A 12,370-nucleotide genomic window follows, 5' to 3' on the forward strand; every position below is an offset into this window, starting at 1 on the left:
GGTTCTCCAGTTCGCGGTTTGAGTGATTTTGGGTGATGTTCTAGATCGAACTAGAACTCGAGCTTTTTGCTAAAGCTCGATAGTTCTAGATACGTTCGAGAACGGTTCTAGCAGCAAAAAAAACAGCTAATTCCTAGCTGGCTTTCCGCTGTAATAGTGTAAGTCACTCTGTAACTCACACTATTATGAAATTTCAGTGTATAGTGTGCGGGAACAGCGCATTCAGATCACTGCTGTATGTATAATGGCCATTTTTTTTTTCCTTGTCTTCCTTCCCTAAGCGCGCGCGTGTGTAGTGGGGAGGGCCAGCATGTCAGCCAATCCCAGACACACACAGCAAAGTGGACTTTTAGCCAGAGAAGCAATGGCATGTGTGATAGCATGTCCATGTCACATGTCCCTGCATTATAAAAACGGACATTTTCCTCCAGCACGCCATTATCTGCCTTCTGCGTCCTTGGTGTCAGACATCACTGGCGCTACTTCTATCGCCGATACAGCTGTATTACGCTACATACACAGCGCTGGACAGCTTAGGGATAGCACTTTCTATCAGTCCTTTTAAGGGCTCGTACCGGCAGGGTCAGAGCCATAGGTGACAGGTCCTGAAAACAGAGTTTAACAGCTACAGAAGATGACAGCGTCTGTGTAGCTAAGGTCAGGGATTTCCTCACTGCATTTCCCCATTAGGAAGGATAGAAAGGAAGGCTTCCTTTCCTCTACCCAGAGACCCACAACCCTGGCACTGTACCCTCCTACCCTTTGCACACTCAAGCTCATTGCTACTAAGCCATTATACTAGCAAACACTGAGTGAACTTAGTGGCATCCTAAACGTGGCTATTGGACTTCTGTATAGTCCCAGTAGTGCACAGATATTTGCAGCACGTCTGCCTGCATTGCACACTCAAAGTCATTATAACTAAGCCATTATACTAGCAAACACTGAGTGAACTTAGTGGCATCATAAACGTGGCTATTGGACTTCTGTATAGTCCCAGTAGTGCAAAGATATTTGCAGCACGTCTGCCTGCATTGCACACTCAAAGTCATTATAACTAAGCCATTATACTAGCAAACACTGAGTGAACTTAGTGGCATCCTAAACGTGGCTATTGGACTTCTGTATAGTCCCAGTAGTGCAAAGATATTTGCAGCACGTCTGCCTGCATTGCACACTAAAACTCATTGTTACTAAGACATTATACTAGCAAACACTGAGTGAACTTAGTGGCATCCTAAACGTGGCTATTGGACTTCTGTATAGTCCCAGCAGTGCAAAGATATTTGCAGCACGTCTGCCTGCATTGCACACTAAAACTCATGGTTACTAAGCCATTATACTAGCAAACACCGAGTGAACTTAGTGACATCCTAAACGTGGCTATTGGACTTCTGTATAGTCCCAGTAGTGCAAAGATATTTGCAGCACGTCTGCCTGCATTGCACACTAAAACTCATTGTTACTAAGCCATTATACTAGCAAACACTGAGTGAACTTAGTGGCATCCTAACCGTGGCTATTGGACTTCTGTATAGTCCCACTTGTGCACAGATATTTGCAGCACGTCTGCCTGCATTGCACACTGAAAGTCATTATAACTAAGCCATTATACTAGCAAACACTGAGTGAACTTAGTGGCATCCTAAACGTGGCTATTGGACTTCTGTATAGTCCCACTAGTGCACAGATATTTGCAGCACGTCTGCCTGCATTGCACACTCAAAGTCATTATAACTAAGCCATTATACTAGCAAACACTGAGTGAACCTAGTGGCATCCTAAACGTGGCTATTGGACTTCTGTATAGTCCCAGTAGTGCAAAGATATTTGCAGCACGTCTGCCTGCATTGCACACTCAAATTCATTATAACTAAGCCATTATACTAGCAATTTATGCTGCCAGTTTAAGGGCCGTAGTTGCATTGTCAGGGATATTTATTCTTTATTATTCTGCTGTTAATAAAGCTAGACCACCGCTGCAATCTCCACCACCTCTCAATTTTTACTACCACATTTTCAGTGCACAATCTTGTCGCAATCAACATGAGTGGCAAAATGACAGATGCTGGTGGAAAGGGAAAGAGGCGTGGTGGAAAAGGAAAAAAAGGGTTTGTCCGTGGGGAAGGTGGCAAGGCTCCATTATCATCTGCTGAAGATAGACCATCTACCAGCAAAAGTAAGATGTCTACTACTTACCGTGGACAATCCGATGTGCTCCTTTTTTACGGACACGAACAACAGGAACAAAGGTAGATGATGGCCAAAAAAGGAAAATGCTTGAATGGATCTCAATTGGTCCAACAAGTGCCCTCTCAGCCACCTCAAATACCGCATCCAAAAAACACCAGTCCTCTGAGTTGTCATCCCAATCAAACTTGCTTTCTCCCAGCTCTGAAGTCTCCATCAGCCCTGCACAGTATGGTGGAACTGAGATGGCTGAGTCTGCAGAGCTGTTCAGTCACACTATAGCCTGGGAATCAGAGGTCTGCTCCCAAGCTACAGTGAGTACAGACCAGGAAATGGTCTGCAGTGATGCCCAGAACCTTTGTGACTCTGATTCAGGCCGTGAGGACCAAGTTTCTGAGCATAATGTTGACCCTTTGTCACAAACTGTAACACCTGTGGTTATAGACAATGAGGAACATACTGATGACGATGAGACGCAGATACCAGATTGGGATGACAACTTAAAAATTCGGTCAGGGCAAGAAGAGGCTCGGTCTGAGGAGAGTACAAACACAACAATTGATGGTGAAGTTCTAGATCCCACCTACTGTCAACCCCCAGTCAGGCACTCGAGGAGGTCAACAGAGCCGGTGGAGGAGGATGCGACCGACGACGAAGTTACCTTGCGCCTTCCTGGACAGAGTCGGAGCACTGGTAGCACGTCTACAACTGCATCATCAGCCACCACTCTGCCTCTGAGCACTAGTCGGGGGAGCTCAGCAGGTCGCATGCCCTCTAAGCCTTGCCTAGCCTGGTCCTTTTTTGACATAGAAAAAGATCGCCCAAATTATGTGATGTGTAAAATTTGTCATGATTCTGTTAGTAGAGGTCAAAACCTCAGGAGTTTGACAACTTCTTCCATGAATCGTCACATGGATAAATATCATAGGTCCCAGTGGGAAGTTCACCGTGCTGAAATGCGGCCTAGCATAGCGAACCATCCACGGCCTGCCCCTTCCAGTGCATCCGCGCGCTCTTCATCTTCTAGGACTGTGGGGACAGCTGTCACACCTGGTTTTCCACGCACAACTTCCACCACTGTAACCGCAACAGGCAGTTTGCTTGGTAGGTCGTCAGTTGGTTTGGAAGGGGAAACAAGTGCGTGTGTACAGCTCTCTCAGACATCGATAGCACCAACGTTGGATGAAGGCAACATCATGTCTCCGCCTGCACTTTCCTCACAAACCTACATTTTTCCAGGGACACCCTACTCAATACCGTCTACACACAGCAGCCAGATCTCTGTCCCTCAGATGTGGTCAAATAAAAGGCCATTTCCTGTGACCCATGACAAAGCTAAGAGGTTGACTCTATCCCTCTGTAAGCTCTTGGCTACCGAAATGCTGCCTTTCCGCCTAGTGGACACACAGGATTTTAGAGACCTTATGTCTGTCGCTGTGCCCCAGTACCAGATGCCTAGTCGCCACTACTTCTCTAAGAAAGGTGTGCCCGCGCTACACCAGCATGTCGCACACAACATCACCGCTTCCTTGAGAAACTCTGTGTGTGAACGGGTGCATTTCACCACCGATACTTGGACCAGTAAGCATGGACAGGGACGTTACATGTTGCTGACTGGGCACTGGGTAACTATGGTGATAGATGGTGAAGGGTCTGCTGCACAAGTCTTGCCGTCCCCACGACTTGTGTGTCAATCCTCTGTCTGTCCAAGTTCCGCCACTGCTTGTGCCTCCTCCACCTCATCTGTGTCCTCCACCTCCGCCCCAAGCCTGCCTGGTCAGGCCACCAGCGTTCTCACTGCGCAGAAGGAATCACGCACCCCTCATTAATATGCTGGCAGCAGAGCGCAACGGCATCAGGCGGTCTTTAGCTTGACATGTCTTGGGAATAGGAGTCACACAGCTGAGGAGTTGTGGTCAGCTCTGCGGTCCGAGTTTAATAAATGGTTGTCTCCACTCAACCTGCAGCCTGGTAAGGCCGTGTGCGACAATGCTGCAAACTTGGGTGCGGCCCTTCGCCTGGGCAAGGTGACACACGTGCCTTGTATGGCTCACGTGTTGAACCTTGTTGTCCAGCAATTTTTAACACACTATCCCGGCCTAGATGGCCTTCTGACCAGGGCACGAAAACTGTCTGCTCACTTCCGCCGTTCAACCGCCGCAGCGGAGCGACTTGCATCGCTCCAGAAGTCTTTCGGCCTGCCGGTTCATCGCCTGAAATGCGATGTGCCGACACGCTGGAATTCGACTCTCCACATGTTACAGCGACTGTGGCAGCACCGCCGAGCCCTGGTGCAAAACGTCATGACGTATAGCCTGGGCCAACGAGATGCAGAGGTGGGACAGATCACCCTGATGGAGTGGTCTCAGATCAAGGACCTATGCACCCTTCTGCACAGTTTCGACACGGCGACGAATATGTTTAGCGCTGACAATGCCATTATCAGCATGACAATTCCAGTCATTTACATGCTGGAGCACACGCTAAACATTATTCGGAGTCAGGGGGTGGGACAACAGGAAGGGGATGAACTACAGGAGGATTCATATGCGCAAGACACAACAACATCACCAAGGTTCAGACGTTCATCATCACCAACGCGGCAATCATGGGACCATGGGGGACAGGGATCAACAAGGGCACATAGTAGCAGGCGAAATGTTGAGGAAGGTGCAGGAGAACATGAAGAAATGGAGGACGAACTGTCCATGGACATGGAAGACTCAGCGGATGAGGGAGACCTTGGTCAAATATCTGTTGAAAGAGGTTGGGGGGAGATGTCAGAGGAAGAAAGAACGGTTAGCACCTCTATGCCACAAACACAGCGTGGACTTGGTCCGCATGGCTGCGCAAGACACATGAGTGCCTTCTTGTTGCACTACCTCCAACATGACCCTCGTATTGTTAAAATTAGAAGTGATGATGACTACTGGATTGCCACACTATTAGATCCCCGGTACAAGTCCAAATTTTGTGACATAATTCCAGCCATAGAAAGGGACGCACGTATGCAGGAGTATCAGCAGAAGCTGTTACTCGATCTTAGCTCGGCTTTTCCACCAAACAACTGTGGTGCACGGAGTGAATCTCCCAGTTGTAACTTGACAAACATGGGACAGTCTTGTCATCTTCAACAGTCTACCCGTACCAGTAGAACTGTATCTGGTGCTGGTAACAGCAATTTTATGGAATCTTTTCATAATTTTTTTAAACCCTCCTTTGCAAGGCCACCAGAGACAACAAGTCTGACACATAGTCAACGGCTGGAGAGGATGATACAGGAGTATCTCCAAATGAACATCGATGCCATGACTTTGCAAATGGAGCCTTGCTCATTTTAGGCTTCCAATCTGGAAAAATGGCCAAAGCTCTCCAGTTACGCCTTGGAGATTTTGTCGTGTCCAGCTGCCAGCGTTGTCTCTGAACGTATCTTCAGTGCTGCTGGGTGTGTGCTGACAGATAAGCGCACGCGTCTGTCCAGTGACAATGTGGACAGACTAACGTTCATCAAAATGAACAAGTAATGGATCCACAAGGAATTTACTACCCCTGTGTCATCCTGGGGAGAGTAAATGCTTGTGGATTTGGAATGTGCTTGATGCAAATCAAAACATCCTGTTTGCAACTAGGGCACAAGTGCTGCCACTGAATGGGTTGGTGTCTGTGTGGCCCAATTTTTTGAAAAAAGGGAGACTCCGCTTGGAGTAACCCTTACTTACAGTGTTTTTAAAAATGATCCAAGATGCACATAGCTGGGATCAGGAAAGACTTTGCTACCTACCCCGGTGTCATCCTGGGGACGGTTAAAAATGGTGTATTTTTGAATGTACTTGATACAAATCTAGCTATAAAGTGTACAACTAGGGCACAAGTGCTGCCACTGAATGGGTGGGTGTGTGTGGGGCACAATTTTTGGAAAAAAGGGAGACTCAGCTTGGAGTAACACTTACTTACAGTGTTTTTAAAAATGATCCAAGATGCACAGAGCTGGTATCAGGAAAGACTTTGCTACCTACCCCGGTGTCATCCTGGGGACGGTTAAGTATGGCGTATTTTTGAATGTGCTTGATACAAATCTAGCTATAAAGTGTACAACTAGGGCACAAGTGCTGCCACTGAAGGGGTGGGTTTGTGTGGGGCACAATTTTTGGAAAAAAAGGGAGACTCCGCTTGGAGTAACCCTTACTTACAGTGTTTTTAAAAATGATCCAAGATGAACAGAGCTGGGATCAGGAAAGACTTTGCTACCTTCCCCGGTGTCATCCTGGGGACGGTTAAAAAATGGCGTATTTTTGAATGTGCTTGATACAAATCTAGCTATAAAGTGTACAACTAGGGCACAAGTGCTGCCACTGAAGGGTGGGTTTGTGTGGGGCACAATTTTTGGAAAAAAAGGGAGACTCCGCTTGGAGTAACCCTTACTTACAGTGTTTTTAAAAATGATCCAAGATGCACATAGCTGGGATCAGGAAAGACTTTGCTACCTACCCCGGTGTCATCCTGGGAACGGTTAAAAATGGCGTATTTTTGAATGTGCTTGATGCAAATCTAGCTATAAAGTGTACAACTAGGGCACAAGTGCTGCCACTGAAGGGGTGGGTGTGTGTGGGGCACAATTTTTGGAAAAATGGGAGACTCCGCTTGGAGTAACCCTTACTTACAGAGTTTTTAAAAATGATCCAAGATGCACATAGCTGGGATCAGGAAATACTTTGCTACCTACCCCGGTGTCTTCCTGGGGACGGTTAAAAATGGCGTATTTTTGAATGTGCTTGATACAAATCTAGCTATAAAGTGTACAACTAGGGCACAAGTGCTGCCACTGAAGGGGTGGGTGTGTGTGGGGCACAATTTTTGGAAAAATGGGAGACTCCGCTTGGAGTAACCCTTACTTACAGTATTTTTAAAAATGATCCAAGATGCACAGAGCTGGGATCAGGAAAGACTTTGCTACCTACCCCGGTGTCATCCTGGGGACGGTTAAGTATGGCGTATTTTTGAATGTGCTTGATACAAATCTAGCTATAAAGTGTACAACTAGGGCACAAGTGCTGCCACTGAAGGGGTGGGTTTGTGTGGGGCACAATTTTTAGAAAAAAAGGGAGACTCCGCTTGGAGTAACCCTTACTTACAGTGTTTTTAAAAATGATCCAAGATGCACAGAGCTGGGATCAGGAAAGACTTTGCTACCTACCCCGGTGTCATCCTGGGAACGGTTAAAAATGGCGTATTTTTGAATGTGCTTGATACAAATCTAGCTATAAAGTGTACAACTAGGGCACAAGTGCTGCCACTGAAGGGGTGGGTGTGTGTGGGGCACAATTTTTGGAAAAAAGGGAGACTCAGCTTGGAGTAACCCTTACTTACAGTGTTTTTAAAAATGATCCAAGATGCACATAGCTGGGATCAGGAAAGACTTTGCTACCTACCCCGGTGTCATCCTGGGGACGGTTAAGTATGGCGTATTTTTGAATGTGCTTGATACAAATCTAGCTATAAAGTGTACAACTAGGGCACAACTGCTGCCACTGAAAAGGTGGGTTTGTGTGGGGCACAATTTTTGGAAAAAAAGGGAGACTCCGCTTGGAGTAACCCTTACTTACAGTGTTTTTAAAAATGATCCAAGATGCACATAGCTGGGATCAGGAAAGACTTTGCTACCTACCCCGGTGTCATCCTGGGGATGGTTAAAAATGGCGTATTTTTGAATGTGCTTGATGCAAATCTAGCTATAAAGTGTACAACTAGGGCACAAGTGCTGCCACTGAAGGGGTGGGTGTGTGTGGGGCACAATTTTTGGAAAAATGGGAGACTCCGCTTGGAGTAACCCTTACTTACAGTGTTTTTAAAAATGATCCAAGATGCACAGAGCTGGGATCAGGAAAGACTTTGCTACCTACCCCGGTGTCATCCTGGGGACTGTTAAGTATGGCGTATTTTTGAATATGCTTGATACAAATCTAGCTATAAAGTGTACAACTAGGGCACAAGTGCTGCCACTGAAGGGGTGGGTGTGTGTGGGTCACAATTTTTGGAAAAATGGGAGACTCCGCTTGGAGTAACCCTTACTTACAGTGTTTTTAAAAATGATCCAAGATGCACAGAGCTGGGATCAGGAAAGACTTTGCTACTTACCCCGGTGTCATCCTGGGGACGGTTAAAAATGGCGTATTTTTGAATATGCTTGATACAAATCTAGCTATAAAGTGTACAACTAGGGCACAAGTGCTGCCACTGAAGGGGTGGGTGTGTGTGGGGCACAATTTTTTAAAAAAAGGGAGACTCAGCTTGGAGTAACCCTTACTTACAGTGTTTTTAAAAATGATCCAAGATGCACAGAGCTGGGATCAGGAAAGACTTTGCTACCTACCCCGGTGTCATCCTGGGGACGGTTAAAAATGGCGTATTTTTGAATGTGCTTGATACAAATCTAGCTATAAAGTGTACAACTAGGGCACAAGTGCTGCCACTGAAGGGGTGGGTGTGTGTGGGGCACAATTTTTGGAAAAAAGGAAGACTCAGCTTGGAGTAACCCTTACTTACAGTGTTTTTAAAAATGATCCAAGATGCACATAGCTGGGATCAGGAAAGACTTTGCTACCTACCCCAGTGTCATACTGGGGACGGTTAAGTATGGCGTATTTTTGAATGTGCTTGATACAAATCTAGCTATAAAGTGTACAACTAGCGCACAAGTGCTGCCACTGAAGGGGTGGGTTTGTGTGGGGCACAATTTTTGGAAAAAAAGGGAGACTCCGCTTGGAGTAACCCTTACTTACAGTGTTTTTAAAAATGATCCGAGATGCACATAGCTGGGATCAGGAAAGACTTTGCTACCTACCCCGGTGTCATCCTGGGGACGGTTAAAAATGGCGTATGTTTGAATGTGCTTGATGCAAATCTAGCTATAAAGTGTACAACTAGGGCACAAGTGCTGCCACTGAAGGGGTGGGTGTGTGTGGGGCACAATTTTTGGAAAAATGGGAGACTCCGCTTGGAGTAACCCTTACTTACAGTGTTTTTAAAAATGATCCAAGATGCACATAACTGGGATCAGGAAAGACTTTGCTACCTACCCCGGTGTCATCCTGGGGACGGTTAAAAATGGCGTATTTTTGAATGTGCTTGATACAAATCTAGCTATAAAGTGTACAACTAGGGCACAAGTGCTGCCACTGAAGGGGTGGGTGTGTGTGGGTCACAATTTTTGGAAAAATGGGAGACTCCGCTTGGAGTAACCCTTACTTACAGTGTTTTTAAAAATGATCCAAGATGCACATAGCTGGGATCAGGAAAGACTTTGCTACCTACCCCGGTGTCATCCTGGGGACGGTTAAGTATGGCGTATTTTTGAATGTGCTTGATACAAATCTAGCTATAAAGTGTACAACTAGGGCACAACTGCTGCCACTGAAGGGGTGGGTTTGTGTGGGGCACAATTTTTGGAAAAAAAGGAAGACTCCGCTTGGAGTAACCCTTACTTACAGTGTTTTTAAAAATGATCCAAGATGCACATAGCTGGGATCATGAAAGACTTTGCTACCTACCCCGGTGTCATCCTGGGGACGGTTAAAAATGGCGTATGTTTGAATGTGCTTGATGCAAATCTAGCTATAAAGTGTACAACTAGGGCACAAGTGCTGCCACTGAAGGGGTGGGTGTGTGTGGGGCACAATTTTTGGAAAAATGGGAGACTCCGCTTGGAGTAACCCTTACTTACAGTGTTTTTAAAAATGATCCAAGATGCACATAACTGGGATCAGGAAAGACTTTGCTACCTACCCCGGTGTCATCCTGGGGACGGTTAAAAATGGCGTATTTTTGAATGTGCTTGATACAAATCTAGCTATAAAGTGTACAACTAGGGCACAAGTGCTGCCACTGAAGGGGTGGGTGTGTGTGGGTCACAATTTTTGGAAAAATGGGAGACTCCGCTTGGAGTAACCCTTACTTACAGTGTTTCTAAAAATGATCCAAGATGCACAGAGCTGGGATCAGGAAAGACTTTGCTACCTACCCCGGTGTCATCCTGGGGACGGTTAAAAATGGCGTATTTTTGAATGTGCTTGATACAAATCTAGCTATAAAGTGTACAACTAGGGCACAAGTGCTGCCACTGAAGGGGTGGGTTTGTGTGGGGCACAATTTTTGGAAAAAAAGGGAGACTCCGCTTGGAGTAACCCTTACTTACAGTGTTTTTAAAAATGATCCAAGATGCACAGAGCTGGGATCAGGAAAGACTTTGCTACCTACCCCGGTGTCATCCTGGGGACGGTTAAGTATGGCGTATTTTTGAATGTGCTTGATACAAATCTAGCTATAAAGTGTACAACTAGGGCACAAGTGCTGCAACTGAAGGGGTGGGTTTGTGTGGGGCACAATTTTTAGAAAAAAAGGGAGACTCCGCTTGGAGTAACCCTTACTTACAGTGTTTTTAAAAATGATCCAAGATGCACAGAGCTGGGATCAGGAAAGACTTTGCTACCTACCCCGGTGTCATCCTGGGAACGGTTAAAAATGGCGTATTTTTGAATGTGCTTGATACAAATCTAGCTATAAAGTGTACAACTAGGGCACAAGTGCTGCCACTGAAGGGGTGGGTGTGTGTGGGGCACAATTTTTGGAAAAAAGGGAGACTCAGCTTGGAGTAACCCTTACAGTGTTTTTAAAAATGATCCAAGATGCACATAGCTGGGATCAGGAAAGACTTTGCTACCTACCCCGGTGTCATCCTGGGGACGGTTAAGTATGGCGTATTTTTGAATGTGCTTGATACAAATCTAGCTATAAAGTGTACAACTAGGGCACAAGTGCTGCCACTGAAGGGGTGGGTTTGTGTGGGGCACAATTTTTGGAAAAAAAGGGAGACTCCGCTTGGAGTAACCCTTACTTACAGTGTTTTTAAAAATGATCCAAGATGCACATAGCTGGGATCAGGAAAGACTTTGCTACCTACCCCGGTGTCATCCTGGGGATGGTTAAAAATGGCGTATTTTTGAATGTGCTTGATGCAAATCTAGCTATAAAGTGTACAACTAGGGCACAAGTGCTGCCACTGAAGGGGTGGGTGTGTGTGGGGCACAATTTTTGGAAAAATGGGAGACTCCGCTTGGAGTAACCCTTACTTACAGTGTTTTTAAAAAGGATCCAAGATGCACATAGCTGGGATCAGGAAAGACTTTGCTACCTACCCCGGTGTCATCCTGGGGACGGTTAAGTATGGCGTATTTTTGAATATGCTTGATACAAATATAGCTATAAAGTGTACAACTAGGGCACAAGTGCTGCCACTGAAGGGGTAGGTGTGTGTGGGTCACAATTTTTGGAAAAATGGGAGACTCCGCTTGGAGTAACCCTTACTTACAGTGTTTTTAAAAATGATCCAAGATGCACAGAGCTGGGATCAGGAAAGACTTTGCTACTTACCCCGGTGTCATCCTGGGGATGGTTAAAAACGGCGTATTTTTGAATATGCTTGATACAAATCTAGCTATAAAGTGTACAACTAGGGCACAAGTGCTGCCACTGAAGGGGTGGGTGTGCGTGGGGCACAATTTTTTAAAAAAGGGAGACTCAGCTTGGAGTAACCCTTACTTACAGTGTTTTTAAAAATGATCCAAGATGCACAGAGCTGGGATCAGGAAAGACTTTGCTACCTACCCCGGTGTCATCCTGGGGACGGTTAAAAATGGTGTATTTTTGAATGTGCTTGATACAAATCTAGCTATAAAGTGTACAACTAGGGCACAAGTGCTGCCAGTGAAGGGGTGGGTGTGTGTGGGGCACAATTTTTGGAAAAAAGGAAGACTCAGCTTGGAGTAACCCTTACTTACAGTGTTTTTAAAAATGATCCAAGATGCACATAGCTGGGATCAGGAAAGACTTTGCTACCTACCTCAGTGTCATCCTGGGGACGGTTAAGTATGGCGTATTTTTGAATGTGCTTGATACAAATCTAGCTATAAAGTGTACAACTAGCGCACAAGTGCTGCCACTGAAAAGGTGGGTTTGTGTGGGGCACAATTTTTGGAAAAAAAGGGAGACTCCGCTTGGAGTAACCCTTACTTACAGTGTTTTTAAAAATGATCCAAGATGCACAGAGCTGGGATCAGGAAAGACTTTGCTACCTACCCCGGTGTCATCCTGGGGACGGTTAAAAATGGCGTATGTTTGAATGTGC

The sequence above is a fragment of the Anomaloglossus baeobatrachus genome, chromosome 5 (assembly GCF_048569485.1).
Source record: "Anomaloglossus baeobatrachus isolate aAnoBae1 chromosome 5, aAnoBae1.hap1, whole genome shotgun sequence".
NCBI lineage: Eukaryota > Metazoa > Chordata > Amphibia > Anura > Aromobatidae > Anomaloglossus > Anomaloglossus baeobatrachus.